Here is a 27,173-nt window from a genome sequence, read left to right as displayed (position 1 = left end):
GAGACCCACCTCAGAAGAAGGGACTCACACAGACTGAAAGTGAAGGGATGGAAAAATATCTTTCAGGCAAATGGAAAAGGAAAGAAAGCTGGGGTAGCAATACTTATATCAGACAAAATAGACCTCAAAGTGAAGGCCATAACAAGAGATAAGGAAGGCCACTTCATAATACTAAAGGGATCAATACAACAAGAAGATATAACCCTGGTAAACATATAGGCACCCAATGCAGGAGAACCCAAATACATAAAGAAACTCCTGGAAGATATCAAAGGAGAGATCGACAACAATACAATCATAGACCACTGACATCACTGGATAAATCCTCTAGACAAACAATCAGCAAAGAAACAGCAATCCTAAATGACTCACTAGATCAGATGGACTTAATTGACATCTTCAGAACACTTCACCCGAAAGCCACGGAATATACATTCTACTCAAGTGCTCATGGGACAGATTCAAAAATAGACCACATATTGGGTCACAAACAAAGTCTCCCCAAATTCAAGAAGATTGAAATCATACCAAGCATCTTCGCAGACCATGATGGCATAATATTAGAAATAAACTACAATAAAAACAACCCAAAATACTCAAATACTTGGAAGCTGAATAGCATGTTTTTAAATATTGATTGGGTTACCAATGAGATCAAAGAAGAAATTAAAAACATCCTGGAAACTAAGGACAATGAAAACACAACAATCCAAAACCTATGGGACACAATGAAAGCAGTCCTGAGAGGGAAGTTTATAGCTCTACAGGCCTATCTCAAAAAACAAGAAAAAATGGTAGTAAATCATCTAACTCTACAACTCAAAGAATTAGAAAGAGAGCAACAAGAAAACCCCAGAGCGAGCAGAAGGAAGGAGATAATAAAGATTAGAGCAGAAATAAATGACATAGAGACAAAAAAAAAAAAACAATGCAGAAAATCAATGAAACCAAGAGCTGGTTCTTCGAAAGGATAAATAAGATTGACAAACCTCTAGCCAGGCTCACCAAGAAGCAAAGAGATAGGACCCAAATAAACAAAATCAGAAATGATAGAGGCGAAATAACAACAGACCCCACAGAAATACAAATGATTGTTAAAAAATACTATGGACAGCTCTACTCCAACAAACTAGACAACCTGGAGGAAATGAACAAATTCCTAGAAAAATACAACATTCCAAAACTCAATCAGGAAGAATCTAAAAATCTCAATAGGCCAATAACTATGGAAGAAATTGAAGCAGTCATCAAAAAGCTTCCAGCAAACAAAAGCCCAGGACCAGATGGCTTCACAGGGGAGTTTTACCAAACATTCAAGGAAGAACTAAAACCTATCCTCCTCACATTACTACAAAAAATTCAAGAGGAAGGAACACTTCCAAGCTCATTCTATGAAGCCAGCATCACCCTAATACCAAAACCAGGTAAAGACAACACAATGAAAGAGAATTACAGGCCAATAACCCTCATGAACATAGATGCCAAAATCCTCAACAAAATCTTAGCAAATCAGATCCAGCAGTACATCAGAAAGATCATACACCATGACCAAGTAGGATTTATCTCAGGGATGCAAGGATGGTACAATATCTGCAAATTAATAAACGTGATCCATCACATAAACAAATTGAAAGAATAAAACCACATGGTCATATCAATTGATGCAGAAAAAGCATTTGACAAAATCCAACACCCATTTTTGATAAAAACTCTCAGCAAGGTGGGAATAGAAGGATCATACCTCAACATAATAAAAGCCATATATGACAGGCCCACAGCCAACATCATACTCAATGGACAAAAACTAACACCATTTCCCCTAAGAACAGGAACAAGACAGGGATGCCTCCTCTCACCACTCCTGTTCAACATAGAACTGGAAGTATTAGCCATTGCAATTCGGCAAGAAGAAGAAATAAAAGGCATCCAAATTGGAAAAGAGGAAGTAAAACTGTCCTTATTTGCAGACGACATGATATTATACATACAAAACCCTAGAGACTCCATCAAAAAACTACTAGACTTAATACACAAATTTGGCAATGTAGCAGGATACAAAATTAACCCCCCAAAATCTGAGGCATTTATATACACCAATAGTGAACTTTCAGAAAGAGAGATTATAAAAACAATCCCGTTTACCATCGCACCAAAAAGATTAAGCTACCTAGGAATAAACTTAACTAAAGAGGTAAAAGACCTCTACTCAGAAAACTACAGGACGTTGAAAAAAGATATAGAGGAAGATATAAACAGATGGAAGAACATACCGTGTTCATGGATTGGTAGAATCAACATCATTAAAATGTCCATACTTCCCAAAGCAATCTATAAATTCATCACACTTCCCATTAAAATACCAGTGGCATACTTCACAGATCTAGAACGAACTCTCCGAAAATTCATCTGGAATAAAAAAAGACCCCGAATAGCTGCAGCAATCCTGAGAAAGAACAAAGTAGGTGGGATCTCAATACCAGATATCAAGCTGTATTACAAAGCCATTGTTCTCAAAACTGCCTGGTACTGGCACAAGAATAGGCATATAGATCAATGGAATAGAATAGAGAGCCCAGAAACCGGCCCGAACCAATATGCTCAATTAATATTTGACAAAGGAGGCAAGAACATAGAATGAAGCCAGGATAGTCTCTTCAATAAATGGTGTTGGGAAAATTGGACAGATATATGCAAGAAAATTAAACTAGACCACCAACTTACACCATACACGAAAATAAACTCAAAATGGATAAAGGACTTAAATGTACGACAGGAAACCATAAAAATTCTAGAAGAATCCAAAGGCAACAAAATCTCAGACATATGCCGAAGCAATTTCTTCACTGATACAGCTCCTAGGGCACTTAAAACTAAAGAGAAAATGAACAAATGGGACTACATCAAAATAAAAGCTTATGCACAGCAAAGGAAACCATCAACAAAACAATGAGAACACCCACTGTGTGGGAAAACATATTTGCCAATGTCATATTTGATAAGGGCCTAATCTCCAAAATTTATAGGGAACTCATACAACTTAACAAAAGGAAGATAAACAATCCAATCAAAAAATGGGCAAAGGACCTAAATAGACACCTTTCAAAAGAGGACATTCAGAAAGCCAAGAGACATATGAAAACATGCTCAAAGTCACTAATCATCCGAGAGATGCAAATCAAAACAACAATGAGGTACCATCTCACACCTGTCAGACTGGCTACCATCAACAAATCCACAAACGACAAGTGCTGGAGAGGATCTGGAGAAAAAGGAACACTCATGCACTGCTGGTGGGAATGCAGACTGGTGCAGCCACTATGGAAGACAGTATGGAGTTTCCTCAAAACACTAAAAATGGAACTCCCATTTGACCCTGTGATCCCACTTCTAGGAATATATCCCAAGAAACCAGAAACACCAATCAGAAAGGATAGGTGCACTCATATGTTCATCACAGCTCAATTCACCATAGCTAAGATTTGGAAAAAGCCTAAGTGCCCATCAGTAGATGAATGGATTAGAAAACTGTGGTACACGATGGAATACTATGCTGCTGTAAAAAAGAAGGAACTCTTACCATTTGCAACGTCATGGATGGAACTGGAGAGCATTATGCTAAGTGAAATAAGCCAGTCAATGAAGGAAAAATACCACATGATCTCACTCATTCATAGATAATAGAGACCATTATAAACTTTTGAACAATAATAGATACAGAGGCAGAGCTGTCTCAAACAGATTGTCAAACTGCAGCAGGAACGCCAGGCAGGGTTGGGGGGCAGGAGGAAGGGGGGTAAGAGATCAACCGAAGGACTTGTATGCTTCCATATAAGCATAACCAATGGACATAGCACACTGGGGGGTAGGTGAGGCCAGGGGATTGTCAAGGGCGGAAAAAAAAAAGGACACATATGTAATACCCTTTGTAACTCTTTAAGCAATTAAAAAAAATAGGAAATAATTTTATGGTTGGGTCACAACATGAGGAACTGTATTTAAAGGGCCTGAAAGTTGAGAACCACTGCCTAGATATTTGTGCTGATAGTGTGTGTGTGTGTGTGTGTGTGTGTGTGTGTGTGTGTAAAAAGATCTGGAAAAGTACAGAGAAAATTGATTAATGTGTTGTGTGTTTTTTATTTATTATTTTTTGTTTATAATAGACAACTTATTAAAATAGCAGGGAAAATACTTATTTGTCCAGTTTTTTAAACATTAATAGTGTTAAATAGTATGGGTGAAATTTAGATTCACTCAGAATGGTCTTATCTATGGGTTTCTAGCTTATGTACCAGGATGAGAACTTTCTCTCTCTCTCTCTCTCTCTCTCTCTCTCTCTCTCTCTCTCTCTCCATCTTTATTGTTAAAAGTATTACATATGTCCCCCTTTTTCCCCCATTGACTTCTTAGAGCCTGCCCCTGCCCCCCATCCCGAGCCTTCATCACCCTATTGTCTGTGTCCATGTTTTATGCATATATGCATACAAGTTTTTTGGTTGATCTCTTCCTACCCACCCACCTTTCCCTACCTACCCTCTGAGATTTGACAGTTTGTTCCATGCTCCTACTAGTATGTCTCTAGATCTATTCAGCTCATCAGTTTATTTTGTTCCTTAGATTCCACATATGAATGAGATCATGTGATACTTGTCTTTCTCTGGTTGGCTTATTTTGCAAAGCATAATATTCTCTAGGTCCATCTAGGCTATTGCAAATAGTAAGAGTTCTTTCTTTTTTACAACTGCATAGAATTCCATTGTGTAAATATACCACAGCTGTTTTATATGCTCATCTCCTGATGGTCACTTGGACTGATTCCAAATCTTAGGTATTGTAAATTGCACTGCTATGAACATAGGGGTGCATATATTCTTTCTGATTTCTTAGGATATATTCCTAGAACTGGGATCACTGGGAAAAATGGGAGTTCCATTTTTAATTTTTTAGGAAACTCTATACTGTTTTCCAAAGTGGCTACACCAATCTGTATTCCCACCAGCAATGTACTAGGGTTCTCTTTTCTCCACATCCTTGCCAACACTTGTCATTGGCTGATTTATTGATGATAGCCATTCTGACAGGTGTAAGGTGATACCTCATTGTTGTTTTAATTTGTATCTCTTGGATGACTAGTGATTTGAGCATTTTTTCATATGTCTCTCAGCCTTCTGTATGTCCACATTGGGGAGGTATCTATTTAGGTCCTTTGCCAATTTTTAATTGGATTGTTTGTCTTCCTTTTGTTAAGTTGTATGAGTTCCCTATACATTTTGGAAATTAACCTCTTATTGGATTATTATTGGCAAATAGGTTCTCCCATGCAGTGGGGTCTCCTTTCTTTTGTTGATAGTTTCTTTTGCTGTGCAGAAGCTCTTTATTTTGATGTAGTCCCATTTGTTTATTTTCTCCTTAATTTCCATTGTCCTAAGAGATGTATCCATAAACATATTGCTACGAGAGATGTTTGAGATTCTGATGACTACATTTTCTTCTAAGATTTTTGTGGTTTCACAACTTGCATGCAAGTCTTTTATCCATTTTGAATTTATTCTTGTGTATGGTGTAAGTTGGTGATCTAGTTTCATTTTTTGCATGTTCCTGTCCAATTTTCTCAACACCAATTATTGAAGAGACTGTCTTGACTCTATTGTATGCTCCTGTTTCCTTTGTACAACATTAATTGAGAATAATTGCTTAGGTCAATTTCTGGATTCTCTGTTCTGTTCCATTGATCTATATTCCTGTTCTTGTGCCAGTACCAGCCCGTTTTGATTAAAGTGACTTTGTAGTCTAACTTGATATCTGGTATGCTGATTCCTCCAACTTTGTTCTTTCTTAAGATTGCTGAGGCACTTGAGGTCTTTTTTGGTTCCATATAAATTTTTGGATTGTTTGTCCTAGGTCTGTGAAATATGCCATTGATATCTTAATAGGGATTGCATTGAATCTATAGATTGCTTTGAGTAGAATGGACATTTTAATGATGTTGATTCTCCCAATCCATGAACATGGTATATTATTCCACTTGTTTATCTCTTCCTCTATCTCTTTTTTTCAATGTCCTGTAGTTACCTCCTTGGTTAAGTTTATTCCTAAGTATCTTAATTTTTTTGTAGCAATAGTAAATGGGATTGTTTAGTTTCTCTTTCTTAGAGTTTATTATTGGTATATTAAAATGCCATTGATTTATGGGTGTTAATTTTATGTCCTGCTACCTTGCCAAATTCATTTATTAAGTCTAATAATTTTCTGGTGGTGTCTTTAGGGTTTTCTATGTACCATATCATGTGATCTGCAAATAATGAAAGTTTAACTTCCTCCTTTCCAATTTAGAGGCCTTTTATATTTTCTTCTTGTTTGATCACTATAGCTAAGACTTCCAGTATTACATTGAACAAGAGTAGTAAAAGTGGGCATCCCTGTTTTGTTCCTGTTCTTAGGGGAAATGGTTTTAGTTTTTGCCAATTGAATATGATGTTGACAGTAGGTTTGTCTTATAAGGCTTTCATTATATATTGATGTAGGATCCCTTTATTCACAATTTGCTGAGAGTTTTTATCAAAAATGTGTTTTGGATTTTGTCAAGTGCTTTTTCTGCATCAATTTACATCATCATGTGATTTTTGTCTTGCAGTCTGTTTATATGATGTATCGTATTTATTGACTTGTGAATATTGTACTAGTCTTACAGCACCAGAATAAATCTCACTTGATCATAGTGTGTGATTTTTGTAATGTATTGCTGGATTCAATTTGCTAATATTTTGTTGAAGATTTTACCATCTATGTTCATCAGGGATATTGGCCAGTAATTCTCATTCTTTGCAGTGTCTTTATCTGGTTTTGGAATTAGGGTAATGCTTGCCTCATAGAAAGAGCTTGGAAATATCCCTTCCTCTTGAATTTTTTGGAATAGTTTGAGAAGGATAAGTGTTAGTTCTTTGAATGTTTGGTAAAACTCCGCTGTGAAGCAGTTTTGTTTTCTGGAAGTTTTTTTTTTTTTTTTAATTACTGCTTCAATTTCATCATTAGTTATTGGTCAATTTAGGTTTCCTGATTCTTCCTGATTGAGTTTTGTAAGATTGTGTTTTTCTAGTAATATGTCCATTTCATTCAGGTTGTCCAGTTTGTTGGGATATAGTCATTTATAGTATTTTTTTTAATGATTCTTTGTATTTTTGTGGAGTCAGTTGTTACTTCACCTCTTTTGCTTCTGATTTTTTTAAATTTTTTATTTGGATTGTCTCTCTTTGTTTCTTGCTGAGTCTGACTATAGGTTCATCAATCTTGTTTATCTCTTCAATGAACCAGGTCTTGATTTTATTGATATTTTGTATTGTTTTTTCTTAGTCTCTATTCCATTTATTTCTGCCCTAATCTTTATTATTTCCTTCCATTTACTGTGGGCTTGTCTTGTTATTCTCTTTCTAAATCTATTAGCTGTAGGGTTAAATAACTTATTAATTTTTTTTTTTTTTTTTTTTTTTTTTTAGGTAGGCCTGTGGTGCTATGAACTTCCCTCTCAGGACTGCTTTCACTGTGTCCCATAGATTTGGGGTTGTTGTGTGTTCAATGTCATTTGTTTCCAGGATGTTTTTTATTTCTACCTTGATCTCTTTTGTAATCCATTCATTGTTTAATAATATGCTACTTAGTCTCAATTCGTTTGAATCTTTTTGTGTGTTTTTATTTTAGGTGATTTCTAATTCCATGTCATGTGATCTGAGAAGATGCTTGATATGATTTCAATCTTCTTGAACTTGCAGACCTTATTTTGTGTCCTAACATGTGGTCTATTTTTGTAAATGTCCCATGTGCACTTGAGAGGAATGTATATTCTGTAGCTTTGGGGTGAAATGTTCTGAAAATATCAATTAAGATCATCTGATCTAGTGTGTCATTTAGGATCACTGTTTCCTTGTTGATTTTTTTGTCTAGAAGATCTATCCAGTGATGTCAATGGTGGTATTAAAGTCTCCTACTATGATTGTATTGCTGTTGATCTCTCCCTTGATTTCCTCCAGAAGTCTTTTTATGTATTTGGGTGTCCCTGCATTGGGTGCATATATGTTTACCAGAGATATGTCCTCTTATTGTATCAATCCCTTTAATATTATGAAGTGGCTTTTCTTATCTCTTGTTATGGCCTTCACTTTGAGGTCTATTTTGTCAAATATAAGTATGGCTACCCCAGCCTATTTTTCATTTCCACTTGCCTGAAAAATGTTTTCCATCCCTTCACTTTCAGTCTTAGTGAATCCTTTGTTCTGAGGTGGGTCTTTTGTAGACAGCGTATATATGGGTCATGTTATCTTACCCATTCAGCCACCCTATGTTTTTTGATCAGAGCATTTAATCCATTTACAGTTAAGGTTATTATTGATAGGTACTTATTTATTGCCATTCTTATTTTTTATGCCTGTGTTCTTCTCTTTATCTATTTCTTCTTACAATAGTCCCTTTAGCATTTATTTCAGTGCTGGTTTGGTGTTAAACTCTATAAGCCTTTTTTTTTTGTGTGTGTGTGTGTGCTCAACTCTTTATATCACCTCAATTTTGAATGATACCTTTGCTAGACAGAGTTATCTTGGGTTCAGTCCTTTGGTTTTCATTACCTTGTATACTTTATGCCATTCCTTTCTGGTCTGAAGTGTTTCTATTGAGAAGTCAGCTGACAGTCTAATGGGGGCTCCATTGTAGGTAACTTTCTGTCTCTGTCTTGTAGCCTTTAAGATTCCTTTGTTTTTAATGTTTGCCATTTTAATTAATATGTGCGTAGGTGTGGGGTTTTTGGGTTTCATCTTGATTAGCACTCTCTGTGTTTCCTGAACTTGAGTGACCTTTTTCCTTCACCACGTTAGGGAAATTTTCTGCCATTATTTATTCAAACAGGTTCTCTAGTCCTTTCTTGGATTCTTCTCCTTTTGTTACCCTTATATGCAAATGTTGTTATGGTGTCCCAAAGCTCCATTAGACTCTCCTCCTGCTTTTTAATTTTGTTTCCCATTTGTTACTCTAAATGGGTGTTTTTTTCTACCTTGTCTTCTAATTTGCTGATTCAGTCCTCAATTTTTTCAGGGCTACTTTTGAATCCTTCCACAGTGTTCTTTATTTCAGGTTGTCATTCCTCATTTCCAATTGTTTCTTACTTATCATTCCAAGCTTTCTTCATGTTGGTGTGGCTCTCTTTAAGACCATTATAATCTCATTAAGGTGCTTGTAGTTCTCACTGAGTTATTTGAGTACCCTTACTATCATTACAGTGCTCTGAATTCTTTATCTGACAAATTAATTGCCTTCACTTCATTTTGTTCCCTTTTTGGTGATTTCTTTTCTTTCCTTTAGGGATTGTTTCTTTGTCTCACCAGTTTTGTCGTCCCTTTGTATTTGTTTCTATGTATTAGATCAAACTGCTATCCCACCTAGATTTTGTGGGGTGGTCTTATATAGTGGATGTTTTGTGGGACCCAGTGGTGCAATCTCTTAGAATTCCTGTGCTGAGTGCTCTAGGAAAGCCCCTTACTTGAGGGTTGATTTTTTTTTTTCGGTTTACCTTTTGTAGTTAGGTCTTGAATGTTACTGTCCTGTTCATGGATGGAGTCTCCTCTCAGGCTGGCATACTATGTGGCTTACCCCCAACCATGTCATGCAAACTTTTGTGGAAGTGCTGACTGAATAGAATAAGATACAACACAATAAAACATGAAACTGAAGAAACAAACAAAAAGCACACAAGACCCTTACTGCAACAACAAAAGCAACCACCAGAGAAGAGAGAATTAGGAAAGAGAAAAGAGAGTAAGAATGATAGAGAAAAGAAAGAAAGAAATAATACAAGAAGAAAACAAAACAAATAATCAAAAAGCACAGAAAAAAACATCAAAAATGTGGGGCAGAATATGTAGATGCAGAGCTGAAAAAAAGAAAATTAAAATAAAGAATTAGAGAAATAAGGGAAGGAAAATGGTTTAAAATAAAGGGGGGAGAAAATAAATGAAAAGACAAGAAAAAAATTGAAAAAGAAAATAGAGGAGAAAACAGATAGACCTAAAATAAGAAAAAAGAAAAAAAAAGATGAGAAAGCATGTGAAAACAAAATGAGAAAGAAAAGAGAAGAATAAAAATTGAGTAGTGAAAAAAAATTGAGTAAGAAAAGGAAAGAAGAACATTAGATATATGACTGAGACAACATAGATTAGAATAATAACAAATCAATAAAGCAGATAGATAAGATAACTTTAAAAGGGGGATAGAAATAAAGGAAAGAGAAAAAGGAAAAAAGAAAAGAGAATAAGAGGAAGAAAGATAGAACATTTTTTAAAAAGGGAGGAAAAAAAGTGAAGTGGCATTTGTTTCAGTTTAGGGTCCCATAGGAGCTCACTTTGGATCCCACTCTTCAGTTCTGTCTGCCAATTTTGGGCTTCCTCTGAAGTTCTTAGGGGCTAACCACTGTCAGGCATTGTCCGTTGGCTTTCAGCAACCTGCTTGAAGCTCCAAGTGATCCACTGATCCACAGTTTGTGTCTGTCTCCACAGGCTTTGGCTGCAAGCAGGAGGGGCCAATCTGCCCTGGAACGTAGGATTGTTAGCTGCATGAGACCAGGGCTGGGTCAGCAAACCCCGCCTGGTTCCCCAGGATGAGCCTCTGTCCACCTTTGCCTGCTAGCCAGCTGTCAATCTTTTTTTTTTTTACCTCTAAGAAATAAAATTTTAAAATAATCTTTATTGTTGAAAGTCAGCTGTCAATGTCAATCTTAATCACTCAAAAGTCTGTTTCTGAAAGGGCTTTAGTTGGGGGAGGTGCTGTTTAGCTTTTAGGGAATGTAGTGGATGTGTTTCTCTGTCCCAGAGCTACTCCGCCATGAATGGCCCAAAATATAACTTTGCCTTTGGCTGGATAGAGATCCTTGGATGGAGACCAATGGGGTCTGCTGGATACCTGTTTTTACCAGTTCTCCAGGGTAGGGAAATGACTAGTCTGGTTCCCAGGATAGTAGGGTGGACAGTCCCTCCCCCAATCCAGTCACTTAGGGCTCCTTTTCCAACATATAAGCGTGGCCTCTGCTTTAGTTTCTCTGAAAAACTCAAAATGCAGGGTGTGGCATACAGGGCTCCTGAGGGTGGGGTGGGCTGTATCACTTAGCACAGGGTTTTTCCCTTTACCTGCCCTGTGGCTACTGGGAGAGGCTAGCTCCTCTCAGGAAAAATGGCAGTTTCAGTTTGGGGGTCTATGAGCAAATGCACCTGGCTGCTGTTTGTTTAAATCTTCCTTCAATGCTTCCCACCACAGCCTCTCCTTTGGCACCTCGAGTTCCTGTCTCCCTCCCTGCATCAAAGCCTTAGGTGAGTAGCTGAAAATGAAAACTCCCATGCTCTGGGTTAAACAAACAAACAAACAAGCAAACAAATAACAACCACAACAAATAAAACTGAAACAAAACTCTGGCTTTTTCTCCAATCTGCTGGCTCCAGACTGCCATGGCCAGCAGCCCGCTGCCTTGCATGCCTGGATATTACATGGACCATTGCTCTGAGCTCTGGTGCTCGGGGCTGTGGAACCCAGCCTGGGTTCTGGGCCTCTATCTTCTGAGGGAATAGACTCTCCCATAGCCTAGCAACTCCCTCTTCTCTCGGCCTGCCGGCCCTGCGAGTTAGGTCACCTCCTCTTGTGACCTCACCCTTGCTGCTGGTCCCCAGCTGTTTTCTGTCTTTCTTTGATATAAGTCTCCTCCTCACTGGACCTCAGTTGGTAGCTCCAGGTGAATGTTCTCCATTTGAGTGTATTTCCAGTCTGGCCCTAGGATGAAGTTCATGGCAGGTATGCCTATATGGCTGCCATGTTTTTCCTCCTTCTATTGTACACTTTTAAAACAGAAATTAGGTGCAGTGGGGGAAAGTGTGGTCTATTTACAATGTTTAAAATTTGGATAACTAGTATTTATTACTTATATATTTTATTTATTTATTACTTAAAATTTACTTTTTATATTATGTTATTGTTATTATAGTTTTTACTTATTATTTGCATATTTATTTTTTTGTTACTTTTATATTTTTAATAGGTAAAAGAAAAGCTCGCCACAGCAAGGTTCATGGCAACCCTCAATATATGTCATAAATATTGTTAAATAGTTGCATGCTTTCCTGTGCCATTTCAATGGCTGTTGAATCCTTGATCACAAATGATCTTCCCTTTGTCAAACTGAAATATTTCCCATTTTAACTTGAGCTTATGCTTATTTTTTTCTTCTTTCCCCTCCTGTTGGGCATTTGAAAAGTCAAAGAGCACGGTCAACATTCCCTAAGGCCAGCCCTCTGGCCAACCTGCTTTACAGTCTCCCCTGGTGTGGAAAAAGTTCTCAGCTTCTGGACCTCACTGCCATTGGATCACGATTGTACTCACTGATGAACAGGTGCACTGACTCCTGCTCCGTCTTAATATGAGCCCTCATGGAGAGGGTCTCTGTCCAAGTCTTAGTAATAGAAACCAGGAGTGGTTCTCTTTGGGACCACTGAGAGAAACAAATTAAGATTTATTTTTCTTTTTGAAAGTGATTGACTCTGGGAGAGAGTGTCCATACTAAATGTGAGCTGCCCAACTATTCTGTGGACAATTAGCTGTCTTCACCTCATTGCCTATCAATGCATATGTGCACATTTAGAGATTTAACAACCCCAAGCCAAACATACTTATTTATCCACAGTGAGAAAAAAATGTTCACAGTAGATTATGTTAACTGTTGATCCAAGCTCTTTTTAACACTTTTATCACAAGTCAGCAGCCTCTAAAATTCAATTACCTGAATCAAATTTAACACTTTTTTCCTTGAAAGTGATAAACTTTATGATGAGAGACAAATGGAAGATTCGTCTCTGGTTGGTGGCAAGAGGACAGGGTGGGGGAGTGTGATTAATCTATTAGAAACAATTCATAGAGAAGAGGTAGGTTGCCTCAGTTTTTAATTTCACTATTTGGCCCTGTTGGGTTCCTCAAATCAAATAATGATGTTAGTCTCACTCCTGCCCCCACCAGTTGAACCCTAGGCTGATGTTAAAGTAATAGTCAGCACCAAGTTCAAGAAGCGTTCCCTTCTTGGGGGAATTTGCTAACATTTAAGAAAATGTCTTTCTTAGGGGATTTCCATCCACGTAGATTGATGAAAAGCACATGCTAAATAGAATGCAGTACCAGAGGAGAACAGGAGTTCTTGTGAGTAAAACATTTACTCCTCTGGCCCATCTGCCTCAGACCTGCTCCATGTGCTTCCAGCCCATTGGATTTTCCACCAGTTGCATCTCCTATGTCTCTAGTGGACGTTCCACCCTCAGAGTGTCCTGGCTGGTACTGTCTCCTCTTTCTTGCTGTGGGATTGGCCATTGTAACTGCTCCCTTGGGTCAGTGTGGGAGATTCCAGATAGAATCCACTCCCTCACTCCCCCTGCCTCCCTCTGTCTCAGGGTCACCTTGAGTAGATACAAACCCACCTCTTCCCAAGGCAGGGTCATCTGAACTATGAAGGACCCTTTCTGTGCTAGATTTATTAACAAGTCAAACTAGTTGGAAATATTTCTGTTATTGTGTTGGTGTTCTTTTAGACACTACATTATAAACATGTAGCCAATTGTAGTTTCAATGTGTCCCAGTGGTCCTGTGACACTATACATCCGAGAGGGGAGTTGAGGACACCCGGACTCTATGCTTTGGAAGTAGGATAAGCACTCTGTCGGGTCCAAACTATTGACACTGGCTTTGTGTGGAAGTCCTATGGGCAGACCTGGCCAAGAGGACGGAAGCTGGGAAAGGATAGCCACTCCTCCCAGGCCCATGCTGGGAGGCTGCTTCCACCACACTTCTTCAGTTAGGATTGTCAGAGGCCTCCCAGGTTTCCTAGCTTCTCTTCTTTTACTATCTCTCCCATGTCTTTCCCCAGTTCCCTTGTGTTGCTCACTGAATATAAGAGCATTATACCTACTACCGATATACAGAGATACTTTATACAATCTGCCTTGCCACCAGTTGTGGGGTGAATTGTGTCCTCCAAAAAGATTAAAGTCCTGTTGCTGATACCTGTGAAAGTGACCTTATTTGGAAATAATGTCTTGGCAGATGTAATTGACATGAGGTCATATTAGAAAGTAAGGGAGTCCCTAATCCAGCATGACTGGTGGCCTTGTAAGAAGAGGAGACACAGAGACACACACTCAGGGAGAGAAAGCCATGTGACCAGAGACAGAGAATGGTTGCTGCACTTACTAGCCAAGGAATGCCAGAGATTGCCAGGAGCATGGAGCAGATTCTTCCTGAGAACATCCCAAAAAAAACAACCCTGTTTAAACCTTAATCTTGGACTTCTGACTTACAGAACTGTGAGACAATAAATTTTTTTTATTTAACACCACCCAGTTTGTAGTAATCCTATCTAATAAAAGAGAAACATGGTAATTAGCCGTACGTCTGCTACCCTTCCCATTGGCTAATCAGGGCAATATGCAAATTAACTGCCAGGCAGGCAGGCAGCTTGAAGGGAACATGAGGCTTGCTTGCTTCAGTGACGGAGGAAACCAACGTTCCCCGCCTGCTGCTGCTGGCCTCTGAGCTTGCAGTTTGAAACATTGTTACAAATATAGAAGCTAAACAAAACCCCAGAAACCTGCTTTCAGCCAGCCGGGATCTCAGAGCTGGAGTTGATACAGTGTTTTGATTATAGAACACAAACAAACCAGATACCTGCTTTCAGCAGCAGAGGCCTCAGAGCTGGAGCCAGAGCTAAAGTTGGCCCAGAATAAAAAAAAAGAAAAAAAGGAGCAGTTGGGAGCTTCAGTCACCCGCCAGCCTGAAAACAGCCCTCAGTCCCTCACCCAGACTGGCCAGGCACCCCAGTGGGGACCCCCACCCTGAAGGGTGTGTGACCAGCTGCAAACAGCCATCATCCCCTCATCCAGGCTGGGCAGGCACCCCAGTGGGGACCCCCACCCTGATCCAGGACACCCTTCAGGGCAAACCAGCTGGCCCCCACCCATGCACCAGGCCTCTATCCTATATAGTAAAAGGGTAATATGCCTCCCAGCACCAGGATCAGTGTGACAGGGGGCAGCGCCCAAATCCTCTGATCGCCCTGCGGCTCTGTGTGTGACAGGGGGCGGGGCCACAACCTCCCTATCGGCCTTGCTCTGTTCGTGACAGGGGAAGGCGCCCCAACCCCCTGATCAACCCTGTTCTGTGCCAGATAGGGGGGAGCTCCCCAGCCCCCTGATCGCCCTGCATCTCTGTGTGTGACAGGGTGCGGCGCCCCAACCCCCTGATCAGCCCTGCTGTGTGTGACAGGGTGCAGCGCCCCAACCCCACCCCCCCCATGGGCCCTGCTCTGTGTGTGACGGGGTAGAGCCATAACCTCCCCATAGGCCCTGCCCTGAGTGTGACAGGATGCAGCGACCCAACCCCCTGACCTGCCCTGCTCTGTGTGTGACATGGGGCGGTGCCCCAACTCCCCTATCGACCCTACTCTGTGAGTGACATGGGGGAGCTCCCCAACCCCCTGATCAACCCTGTTCTGTGCCAGATAGGGGGGAGCTCCCCAACCCCCTGATTGACCCTGCTTTGTGCGTGACAGGGTACGGAGCCCCAACCCCCCTGATGGGCCCTGTTCTGTGCATGACAGGGGCAGCATCCCAACCCCCTGATTGGCCCTCCTCTGTGCGTGACAGGGTATGGAGCCTCAACCCCCCTAATGGGCCCTGCTCTGTGAGTGATGTGGGGCAGCACCCCAACCCCTTGATTGGCCCTGCTCTGTGCATGACAGGGGGTGGCGCCGCAACTCCCCAATCGGCCCTGCTCTGAGCCCGACCAGGGACTGCACCTAGGAATTGGGCCTGCTCTCTGCCACCGGGGAGCAGGCCTAAGCCAGCAGGTTGTTATCTCCCGAGGGGTCCCAGACTGCAAGAGGGCACAGGCCGGGCTGAGGGACGCCCCCTCCCCCCCCCCCAGTGCACAAATTTTTGTGCATCGGGCCTCTAGTTTTATTATGGGAAATGAATGCACCACCTCCACCTCCCTCTCTGTTCTGAACCCAGCATGGTAGATGCTCCACTGTCCTCTGCACGCATCAGCCTGTCCTCAGTTACCTGAGTCATACTAGGAGTTTCTGTAGATCACAGAAAAAGGCAGTCAGATATTTTCAGACTGTAATGCCCTCTGACTAATGGGGCATCTGCTTCCCAGTTGGAAAACTTTAGCTGGTCAGATAAAAGATTTCTAATATAAATTGAAGATAATAATGAAATAGACAAATGTAGATTATCTAGTATGGCTTTTGTTAATCTTTTCCCATAGAATTTAAGTATTTGCAGTCAATTTGAACACAGAGGAAATTGGGGGATGTGAATGCCGCAGGTTGAGATCCCTAGAAGGAAGTGTCCTCAGAGGAAGCTTGCCATGGCCAGGTTATCTAAGAGTAGAATCACGGACCTCCAGGGCATAGGAGGTCACATTAGGTAACTGCTCACACTTCACATTGTGGACTGTGACCAAGTCCATGGTCAAACATGGCTTCAACTTTGAAGTTCAGAATTTTCTGACTGTACAGAAACTATAGTAAGCTGGAATATGTTTCCATTTCTTTTAGTTTCTTTCTTTTGCTTTCTCTAATTATCCACAGGCAATAACTTTCCCTGACTTCAGTCCAAAGAGATAAGACAAAGTTTCTTTCTTTTTTTATCCTTACCCGAGGATATTTTTCCATTGATTTTTAGAGAGAGGGAAAGACAGAGAGAAATATCGATGTGGGAGGAACACATGGATTGGTTGCTTCTTGCACGTGCTCCGACCAGGGCCCGGGCCAGGGAAAGCCTGCAACCGAGGTATGTGGTCTTGACTGGAATTGAACCCAGGACCTTTCAGTCTGCAGGCTGACGCTCCATCCACTGAGCAAAACTGGCCAGGGCATGGCAAAGTTTCTTAAGGAGGCATCTATAGACATAATATGCAGAAAGAACTAATATACAGTTGAATTAATGAATGAGTAAGAGAGTGAGTGAGTGGAAGTCTTTAAAACCCTGCATTAACATGCTGAAGCTTCTCAACCTGATCTCTTTCCCAGGGCAAGAGTAGAAAGAGAAGGTGCCTTGGTGGCTGGTGCTCCTGTAGGAGCAGGCATGCTGGGGGGAATCTGAGGAGGACCAACACTCCCTCACTCGGTAAGAACAGCTGGGACTTCTTTCACTGGTTAGGAAGACATTTTTTTTCCAGAAATTATGAAAGGTTTTGTCTTTATTAAGTTATGGCTTTTCTCACATTTGCATATTTCTAGGGTGTTTTATTTTACTCCAGGCTATATCCATGGGGTTTGTGGAACTAATTGGAAACAAAATTTTTGATATTCCATGCAGTCAGCCTTTTCCCACATGCTTGTTTGTTCAGAGAGATTCAAATTTTCTCCAGCTTGTGGGCAACTTCAAAATCAGAATGAAACATTGGGTCCAATTCCAAAGGGCAGCCCTAAACTAAACCAGGTACACTGCCTGTGCATCCACCTGCTTTATGACTATCTCATTATGCATTTCTGAGCTATGTGGAAACAATTTCCTACATGTGAACACACACGCACTCACACATGGAGGCATGTACATTGATCTTTATTTACTGCAGGGGCAATCTTATATAATAAAAGTGTAGTATGCAAATTGTCCCCTCTACTGGGAGGTCATCCAGGAGTTCAACCAGGGGGCAGGGCTGGCTGGCGGAAGGGAGGGAGGCCCCGGCTGGCAGCAGCGCTCACTAGGGACCCTACCAGTGCACGAATTTCATGAATTGGGCCTCTAGTAATATATAATTAGAGTCCAGAAATATTTTATTATTTGAGTCACTTCATTGAAGTACAATTCTACATGCACCATTGGCTCCACCCAGAAGCCTCCTGAGCACAGGGGAGTGAACCCCGTTTCAGCACCAGGCAGTAGGCAAGGCTGCAAACTGAGCAGTTAGAGTACTTAGTGTTGCATTTGTTGTTGACATAAATGACAAACATGTATTGACATAAAGTAATCTAAAAGTTCAATTCGGTCATACTGACTTTTTCACACTGAGGCATCAGAGCTTAGCTAAGAAAGGAAAGATTCAACCAATAAAGGACATGCACCAGCCCATTTTTGTAACGCCCATTGGATGGCTTCTCATCTCAAGTGTCTATCACAGTTTTAGCACAAAAAGCACACATGGTTGCTGCTTTGAATGTTTTAAAGGGGGTGGGTAAATGCAAAGGCTTGTGTTTCAATAATTTATTCATCCTGCAGCCCCTTTGCTCTATCAGGATGCACACACAGAGAGATCTCTGTGAAATCCATCCCCACAACTTCTGTGCTCCACCAGACACCTGGTAGAGATAGTTGAACTATGCTTTCTAAGCCAGTATAGCCCATATCTCAGCATAAATTGGAAATGACAGAAAATTTATGAACCCACTGTTTGGTGCAGGCCTCCCAAATGAAGCTGTTACTTTCTGATAGATGAGTTAACCCTGGTATTCCCAATTTTTTGAAAATTGCCATACTTTATTATCCTCAATTCACCCTGTTTTATTTAAAAGCTTATTTTTTAGATTTAGGAGCTAAGATATCTAAAGAATTAAAATTATTGTTATCTCGAGATAGTTTATAAGAATGTGTGCATCTTCTGTGTAACAATCATGGAAATCCTCCTGGGGAAACACCAAGATGGCATAATGCTGATCTGTATGCAGGAAGAGCTGCCATTCTGTAACACTGGGAATTGTTTAACACGGGTGCTTTGTACGTACAACCAATAGTATAGTCCCCAAGTAACAGGCGACTGGAGTTTAATGACTGAGCTAAGCAGAGGAATTATAGGTTCCGAGGGGACAGACCACTGTGGATGGAAGCTGCCTCAGTTTGTGCTCTCTTTTTGTGGAAGTATTTTAATTATATCTTTAATGGCCTAAATTTATAAGAAACTGAGAAAGCAATGCATTGATATTCTTTCTGGATTGTATTGGTTTAGTAAAGTGATACAAGAACATGTTAAAAAGGCTGTAAATACTTGGGAGGAGTTGTTTATCTCCCTCAAACTGGCGGATTTTGAACCTTAGGAGGAACCCAGGTGTGTGACAGTGGATATTGTGTTTTGGGGGTGGGTGCAGCACTCCTTTTCAGTTTCCAGAGTCTGAAAGATGGCTTTCTGATACTGGTGTTGTACTAATGTTGACTGTAGTCATCTTGGGTAGCTTCAGTAAGTATAAGCCACAAAATAAAACAAAGAAGTTTTGTTCTATTGGCCCTTTCATAATAGGAAAGTTTAAAAGCATTTTCTTTTACCCAGATTTGAACTTTGCATATAAGTTTAGAAGTTATTTTATAATTTTAGAAGAATATTATATTCACTGAAAGGTTATAAACATGCTTTCTATTTCTTGAGCCATATGGAATGCAAGATTAAATGAACTGAGAAAACATATCACAGTACGTACAAAACTATTTTTATTGTATTTGATGCATTAAAAATAAAGGATAGTTTAAAATCAAGGCTAGGGATGACTTCCTTCTGGATTCTACTGTTAGTATGTGTTTATAAAAATCCAACAATCAGTCATTTTAATGGGGGGGAAAATGGGTCAAACCAATTGCTTGGCCTTATATTGCTAAAATGATTGGTTAAATAAATTAACATGTTGCTGGCCAGTAAGTTGCAACAATATCATAACTGTAGTCCAAAGTCCTCCTGGGAAAAGTCTTAGCCCAAGGCAGGTATGTATCAAGGCACATGAGAGAACATTGTGAAGGCACCATAATATCTGTCTTTCTAATTTCATTCACCAAGGCCCCCAAGGGCTCAAACAGGGATCCTAGGAAGAGAAAGCTACAATAACAAGTTGAGTGTCAAAGAAGAGAGCTGTTTCTCTAAGAGCCCTATGACACACACTGGGAGGCTTGGCCTGTGGCCTATGTGATGGAACAGTAACAGTGTGGATGCAGTGCACTTTCTCATTTTACACTTATGTTGGGACAGAAGACAGCTCCAGCAAAATGGCCTCTGCTACAGCACTGCAGAGGCACAGCAAGGGGCCTTAGGTTACATGCATTTCCATTGGCCACTGCAATCTATTGCTATCTCAGCAGATGGTGGAAATGAAGTGTGCCTTTAGGCACTGGTGGAAAGATCAGTCACATTGGCATCACTGTAGCACTGGCAACTCTTGTGTCTGCAGCAACTGGTGGCATCTCAGCAAGAAGCCAGGTTAAAAGAAATGACAGGTGCCACATAGTACCCCAGATGGCTCCAACACCCAGAAAATAACCTTGGAGTCCTCTGGCAGGGAGCATGAGGTTTGAGATGACAGGGTATACTGCAGTTGTGGGTGGTTTGAGGAGAGTAGAAACAGAGAAATAGGGTCACAATTAGAGTTACCCCGTTGTTGTTCCTAAGCTGGTGTGGTGTCACCAAACAAGAGTTGATTTTCAAAGAAATACACTGAGCTAGCTGCTCTAAAAGGCAATGAATTTCTTGTATCCAAACTTGTTGGCAGAAATTAAAATTTGAGGAGAAACTATTTCAGTGCAGAGTTTCTGTTAAAACTGTGTTATATTGTCAGCCAAGGTGTCAATTAAACTGGCTTGAAGAAGCATGTTTGTAGCTCCCCATCATGCATGCTGTCCTGGAATTTCAGGCAACTGTCCTTTAAGTACAGTGAATGGAGCATTTCTGTCATAATGTGAGAATGGAAATCATATGCTCTGCCTTCCTGAGGGGGAGAAAAATATTCTCTAATGTTTTCCAGAAATGACACTGTTTTTCATTATTTGGTGCATTTCGTGTCTGTCGGTCAGCTCAGTATACAAGATTCACCTCACAGTGGTTGTCTGCAAAGGCTGCAGTGGAGCACGAACATTTTCCTCTGCTATGAGTTTGGAAAATACATGTCCATTTCTCCTTACTCTGCCACCTCATTTACTGTATAAGTATCAGTTCAGTCTTGAAAACATAGCTCCAGAAATACAAAATTGATATAATGGACACAGCTAAAGTATCATAAGCATTTTCTTTGGCATAATTTACTGTTTAGAACTCAACTTGGTCTTTGAAGGGATTTTGAAAAATATAATCTCACAGTACAATTCAAGACAGAAGGAGGCCATCTGGTCTATCCAGACCCATCCACCTGCGTAATGTTTATATCATGGAATTTTTTCTCCCTTATCTAGCTCTCCTTTGAATAGACTCTCAGTTTCTTGTTTATTGCTGTCTTTGTTTCATTATTATCTGCCTAAAGAAGTTGGGTACTTTTTTTCTTTTGAAAGGCTGAAGGGGAAAAGGTTGACTATGACTAACTTGAATCTTATAATAGCAGGTGGACAGTTAATTGGGCAATGAAAGCAACCCAACACTAATTTGCAGAAGTGTTCAGATTTCATGAGTAATTGCCATGTAAAAGGTAATGTGGCAGCGGGCTCAGTGAAGCTGAACAACAGACAATGTCTAAATATGGCCATGGCATTTGTGACATATGTTCTTTGCCTAGAGGTGTAGCAAAAGAAAAGGGCTATTCCTAGATGTAAACTTGGAATCAGAAAACATAGGACATTTTTCAAAGGAAAATAAAAGCAGTGGAGTCAGATATTCTCTCTGAGTTGAAGTGACTTTTCTCATCACGGAGTCTGGCATGTTGTTCGCTTGAGTGTAGGCCCAATTAACGGAGGCTAGCTTTCTTTCCCATAAACCAAGAGAAGTCCTGTGTAGCAATCTTGAGGGAAGAATCTGTATTTTATGTTCTCAATAGCCTATGCAAGACCTATGAGAAGTGTTTTGCACTTAACAAGTCCTCAATAAAAGAGAAGGCTGTTTGACAGAAATATGGAAGGTCCATCCTGAAGGGTATGAGCAGGCTGAAACTTTTGAGCAATCTATTGTTCTAACCCAGCACCAGTTCCAACAATGAAAGGTAAAAAATAAGTTTACCTTCGAATTCTCATGTACATCTCTGCCTTCCTTGGTGTCTACCCTTTTATCCGAATTTTAATCCTGTATATTTAAGTGGTTTCACCCCAATATGAAACTGAATAATTAGGTCATGTTCCTGGGTAAAACAAGGAGTCAGGTAGAGTTTTACTGGATTCTTTGCCAAAGTATACCTCCTGTGTAAGAGAACCTGCAAAATTAGCCTGTGGACCTAGGATTATGGACCAAAGGTGGGAATCCTTTAGGTGGGATACCTACTCGAGTGCAATTGGATTAGAAGCCCAACAGCTTTGGACTCATATTGTCAGATGGCCCAGAACCACATTTTATATCCACAGACATCTCCCTGAGGGTGAAGAGATAGAGTGCACACTGACTGTACCCTACAATGAACTGTTGTGTCTGGCTGGTGATACAGCCTCAAATTCTGCACTGTGGTCCAGAATTACTGGTTCAGAGGCTCCTGAGGATACAGAAGCCTCAAGAAAATGTTCTATTCAGTGTGGCAGAGAGGTGGTCACTAAGACACAGAGAATGTGTGTTGACTGAAGAAAAATTGACCTTAAGAATATTTAAAGCATATAGGAAAGCATTTAACGAATCACAATTTTAATGCTGGCTCCCTAAGTCCCTAAGAAAAATTTCAAAAAAGGTCTTTTTACAAGTTGTGAATTGTGAAATAAACACTTCTTCAGGGGTGGGGTGCATAAGAGTACATATTAATATTTCAGGGGTGTGTGCCTTGCTGGTGTTGCTCAGTGGTTGAGCATAGACCTATGAACCAGGAGGTCACGGTTTGATTCCCAGTCAAGGCACATGGGGTTGTGACTGGATCCTCATTGGGGAGCGTGCAAGAGGCAGCCAATCAATGATTCTCTCTCATCATTGATGTTTCTATTCCTCTCTCCCTCTCCCTTCCTATCCTTGAAATCAATAAAAATATATTTTAAAAATACTCCAGGGATGTAGGTAATATTGACACCAATGATTTATTTTTTTTTCTTTTAATATATTTTATTGATTCTTTACACAGAGGAAGGGAGAGGAAGAGGGATAGAGAGCTAGAAACATCGATGAGAGAGAAACATCGATCAGCTGCCTCCTGCACACTCCCTACTGGGGATGTGCCTGCACCAAGGTACATGCCCTTGACCGAATCGATCCCGGGACCCCTGAGTCCGCAGGCCGACGCTCCATCCACTGAGCCAAACGGGTCAGGGCGACACCAATGATTTCTTAAGTATTTGTGCATCCTACTCAACTCTGACTCATTTCAAATTGGTGTGCTGAAAATCCTTAATGGCTGCCATATTCTTTTGAAAGGAAATATTTCTTTCCATTACCTTTCAAACTCAGCTCTCATGAGTTTAGCCAAATGCTATATTTCAATGTGAAGCTTTCCTGTCTGAGTTGGGGATAGAGGAGGCCAAGAGAATAACTGCAGCCACATTTGAGAGGAAAAAAGCTGGGGATTTTGTGTCCTTACCATTTACCAACAAATTACTAAATGCCTTTGCTGAACTGTGTCTTTTTCTGCTCCCATTGTTCTAAGTAATGGAAACAAGCCAGCATAGCATTGTCATCTACGTCAATAACAGTCACAAAATCACTCTTCCCCTTCTGCAGCAGACTGCAAAACATAAAGGAGTGTAGTGATGCATCCTCCCTCATTACCCTCCCAAACTCATTTCAATAACGTTTTCCCCTCATATATGCAAAATTCAGATGAATATTTACAACATCCAAGAATAGGTACCACAGGAAGAAAAAAAATCCTGATGAGACTAGCCCACCCCAACCTTGCAAGTGTAATCATTCTCAAAATGCTCCCCAAACAAATTGTTCTGGCTGCTGTTGCCTGGCAACCATCCCACTGTAGTATTCGCTGGGCATATGTGAAGTGGGGCTGTCTTCTCTGCTTAGAGTGTGCACAATTACAATAACAGCAGAGATGGAAAGCAAGATGTGAGGAGGTTGAAAGTCAGGGTCAGAAGTGCAGGTTGCTCTGACCCTAAAATCAATTTCAAACACTATTTGAGACATTTATTTTATGTTCTATCGTTTGATGTTAGTCTTGCAATCAACCACCTAATCAGACTTCAATGGCCATGGGACTTTGGGATTTTGATAGTGTCAGGTCAATTTGCACCCACTAGGGTACTGTCACCTGTGAGGCAGGCCATTATCTAGGCTTTTGAGAATCTCAAAACTGTAAAGCCTTGAGTGGAGAGAGAGGATGAGATTGCTGGAGCTCCTGTACCATTCAGTGGCCCCACCAGAGCTGCCCCATGGCTCCAGCTGAACAGGCTCATGCAATGGCCAGCCACTCGCTTAGAGAAAGGATGACCTGTGTGGTGGGTGTTTCTCCTAAGAAGTTATTTCTAAAGTACAAGAATCATTCTTTATTCATCTTTCTAACAGATATATATATGTAAATAAGGAAAAGGAAGGAATCACATAAAAATGTATTTTCATATGGCCCTAATCATTGGTCTTAATAGAGTTCTGGAAGAATTATGAGCAGGCTATACCTAAGGGCTGGACTTAAGGTGTGAGGAGGTTCCAAATATAATGGATCTTTCATTATATACCTAGATATTTTTAGATGGTATGGTGGACATAAGCAATAGTTGACATTTTATCATTGAGATTTTATTTATTTATTGGTTATTAATTTCTAATATAATTAAGCAGCTTATTCAATAAAACTCATAATTATTTTGGGGAACAATGATTTCATATTGTTTCACCTGTGACTGATCAGAGCAAAATATCAACAATACACCTGAAAACTATCACTCAAAATTTCCCCAAATACCTCTTTGATAATGCTGCCTCACCTGCTCAAAACTCTTTAGTGAGTCCCGTTCTTCAGAATAATATTTAAACCCCCTATTGCCCTACAATATTGATAGTAGCTGTCATCACCAATCTCTCCTTCAGTTTCCTGAATGAGCCCCACCCTGACTACAACTGTGTCATCTCTTCTCCAACCCCAGCATCAACACCCTCATACAGACATGCTGTTCTCAGGGTCTCCCAACTAGATTCCCTGCCTTGAGGAAGGCTGCCCACCTGTGCATCCTCCTATTCTGCTGAGAGTGCCATCTCTGTAAGGTGAGGTGTGATCCAGCCTCTTTCTTTTCCAAAAGATTTCTCTGTTTTATCAAAGCTTATGAGGTAAAGTTTGATGTCCTTATCATGACATACAGAGCCCTTTGTGATTGGAACTGTCTTATTTCTCCAAATCCACCTGTTGCTCCAGGAAATGGAATTACTTCGCAGTGTGGTTCCTCTGCCTAAAATAATCTTATTTATGGTACTCTACTCCTCTTCTGTGCTCAAGTAGTGCCCTAGCTGTGCCTCTGTTGTACTGGCATTTCTACATTATTTTGTAATTTTTCTGTGAATGTGTGTTTCTTACCATAAGACTGTGAGAAACTTGAGGCTTAGGACTGTCCTCATTTTTGTATACGTAGCTCAATACTGGCAGGAAGCTGGCATTTATGTAAATATTCATTGAGTGAATAGTTGAATCCATATGGTCTATTTGCTCTCTAGTTAATGGGCTTTGAGCTTTTCTTGAGTGTACTCTCCATTTCTCTCTGACATTGCACATAATATTAAAACTTGAAGACCTAGTTTATTTTCCTCTATAAGCCTTTCCAATTATCCCAACCGAAAGAATCAATCTATTTTCACAAGGAACTTATTACGTGTTATTTATTTTATAATTAATGTCCCCCATATTCTTAGCTTTCACTCATCAAGTAAGTTATTAGAAGCACTTATTTTGTATAGCTTCACAATGATTTGCCAAACATTGGTCTTCAGAACGTAGTTTTTCTGTATTGATTATTAATAACTAGAGGCCCGGTGCACAAAAATTTGTGCACTCGGGGGGAAGGGGGGGGGGTCCCTCAGCCCGGCCTGTGCCCTCTCACAATCTGGGACCCCTCGGGAGATAACGCCCTGTGGTTTAGGCCTGCTCCCAGGTGGCAGAGGGCAGGCCCAATCCCTAGGTGCAGCCCCTGGTCGGGCTCAGAGCAGGGCCGATTGGGGAGTTGGGGCACTGCCCCCTGTCATGCACAGAGCAGGGCAGATCGGGAGGTTGCGATGCCACCCCCAGTCATGCTCAGGGTAGCGCTGATAGGAGGGTTGGGGCACCGCCCCCTGTCACACTCAAGGCAGGGACGATGCGGAGGTTGCAACACCACCCCCTGTCATGCACAGAGCAGGACCCATCAGGGGAGTTGGGACTCCTTACCCTGTCACGCACGGAGCAGGGTCAATCAGGGGGTTGAGGAGCTCCCCCCTGTCACTCAGAGAGTAGGGCCCATAGGGGAGTTGGGGCACCGCTCCCTGTCACACACAGAGTAGGGCGGATCAGGGGGTTGGGGCGCCGCCACTGTCACACTCAGGGCAGGGCCGATGGGGAGGTTATGGCTCTACCCCATCACACACAGAGCAGGGCCCATGGGAGGGGGGGGGGGTTGTGGCGCCGCACCCTGTCACACACAGAGCCACAGGGCAATCAGAGGTTGGGGAGCTCCCCCATATCAGGCACAGAGCAGGGCTAATCAGGAGGTTGGGGCACTTTCCCCTGTCACGAACAGAGCAGGGCCGATAGGGAGGTTGTGGCCCCACCCCCTGTCACACACAGAGCCGCAGGGCGATCAGGGGGTTTGGGCACTGCCCCCTGTCACGATGATCCCGGTGCCAGGAGGCCTCTCGGCTCCGCTGATCCCGGTGCTGGGAGGTATATTACCCTTTTACTATGTAGGATAGAGGCCTGGTGCATGAGTGGGGGCCGGCTGGTTTGCCCTGAAGGGTGTCCTGGATCAGGGTGGGGGTCCCCACTGGGGTGCCTGGCCAGCCTGGGTGAGGGGATGATGGCTGTTTGCAGCTGGTCACACACCATTCAGGGTGGGGGTCCCCACTGGGGTGCTTCGCCAGCCTGGGTGAGGGGATGATGGCTTTTTGCAGCTGGTCACACACCATTCAGGGTAGGGGTCCCCACTGGGGTGCTTGGCCAACCTGGGTGAGGGGATGATGGCTGTTTGCAGCTGGTCACACACCCTTCAGGGTGGGGGTCCCCACTGGGGTGCCTGGCCAGTCTGGGTGAGGGGCTAAGGGCTGTTTTCAGGCTGGCGGGTGACTGAAGCTCCCAACCGCTCCTTTTCCATTTTTTTTTTTTTTTTATTCTGGGCCAG

General features: G+C 41.4%; 1 long non-coding RNA gene across 1 annotated transcript in view; it reads right to left on the bottom strand.

The window, feature by feature from the left end:
• Positions 1-27,173, bottom strand: part of LOC132211217 (uncharacterized) — a 1,824,365-nt gene that overhangs the window by 644,506 nt on the left and 1,152,686 nt on the right. The window lies entirely within an intron of this gene.

This window comes from Myotis daubentonii, chromosome 1, assembly GCF_963259705.1.
Source record: "Myotis daubentonii chromosome 1, mMyoDau2.1, whole genome shotgun sequence".
In the NCBI taxonomy this organism is placed as follows: Eukaryota; Metazoa; Chordata; class Mammalia; order Chiroptera; family Vespertilionidae; genus Myotis; species Myotis daubentonii.
Note: the sequence above shows the minus strand (reverse complement) of the source record. Positions and strands in the feature narration are given on the sequence as shown.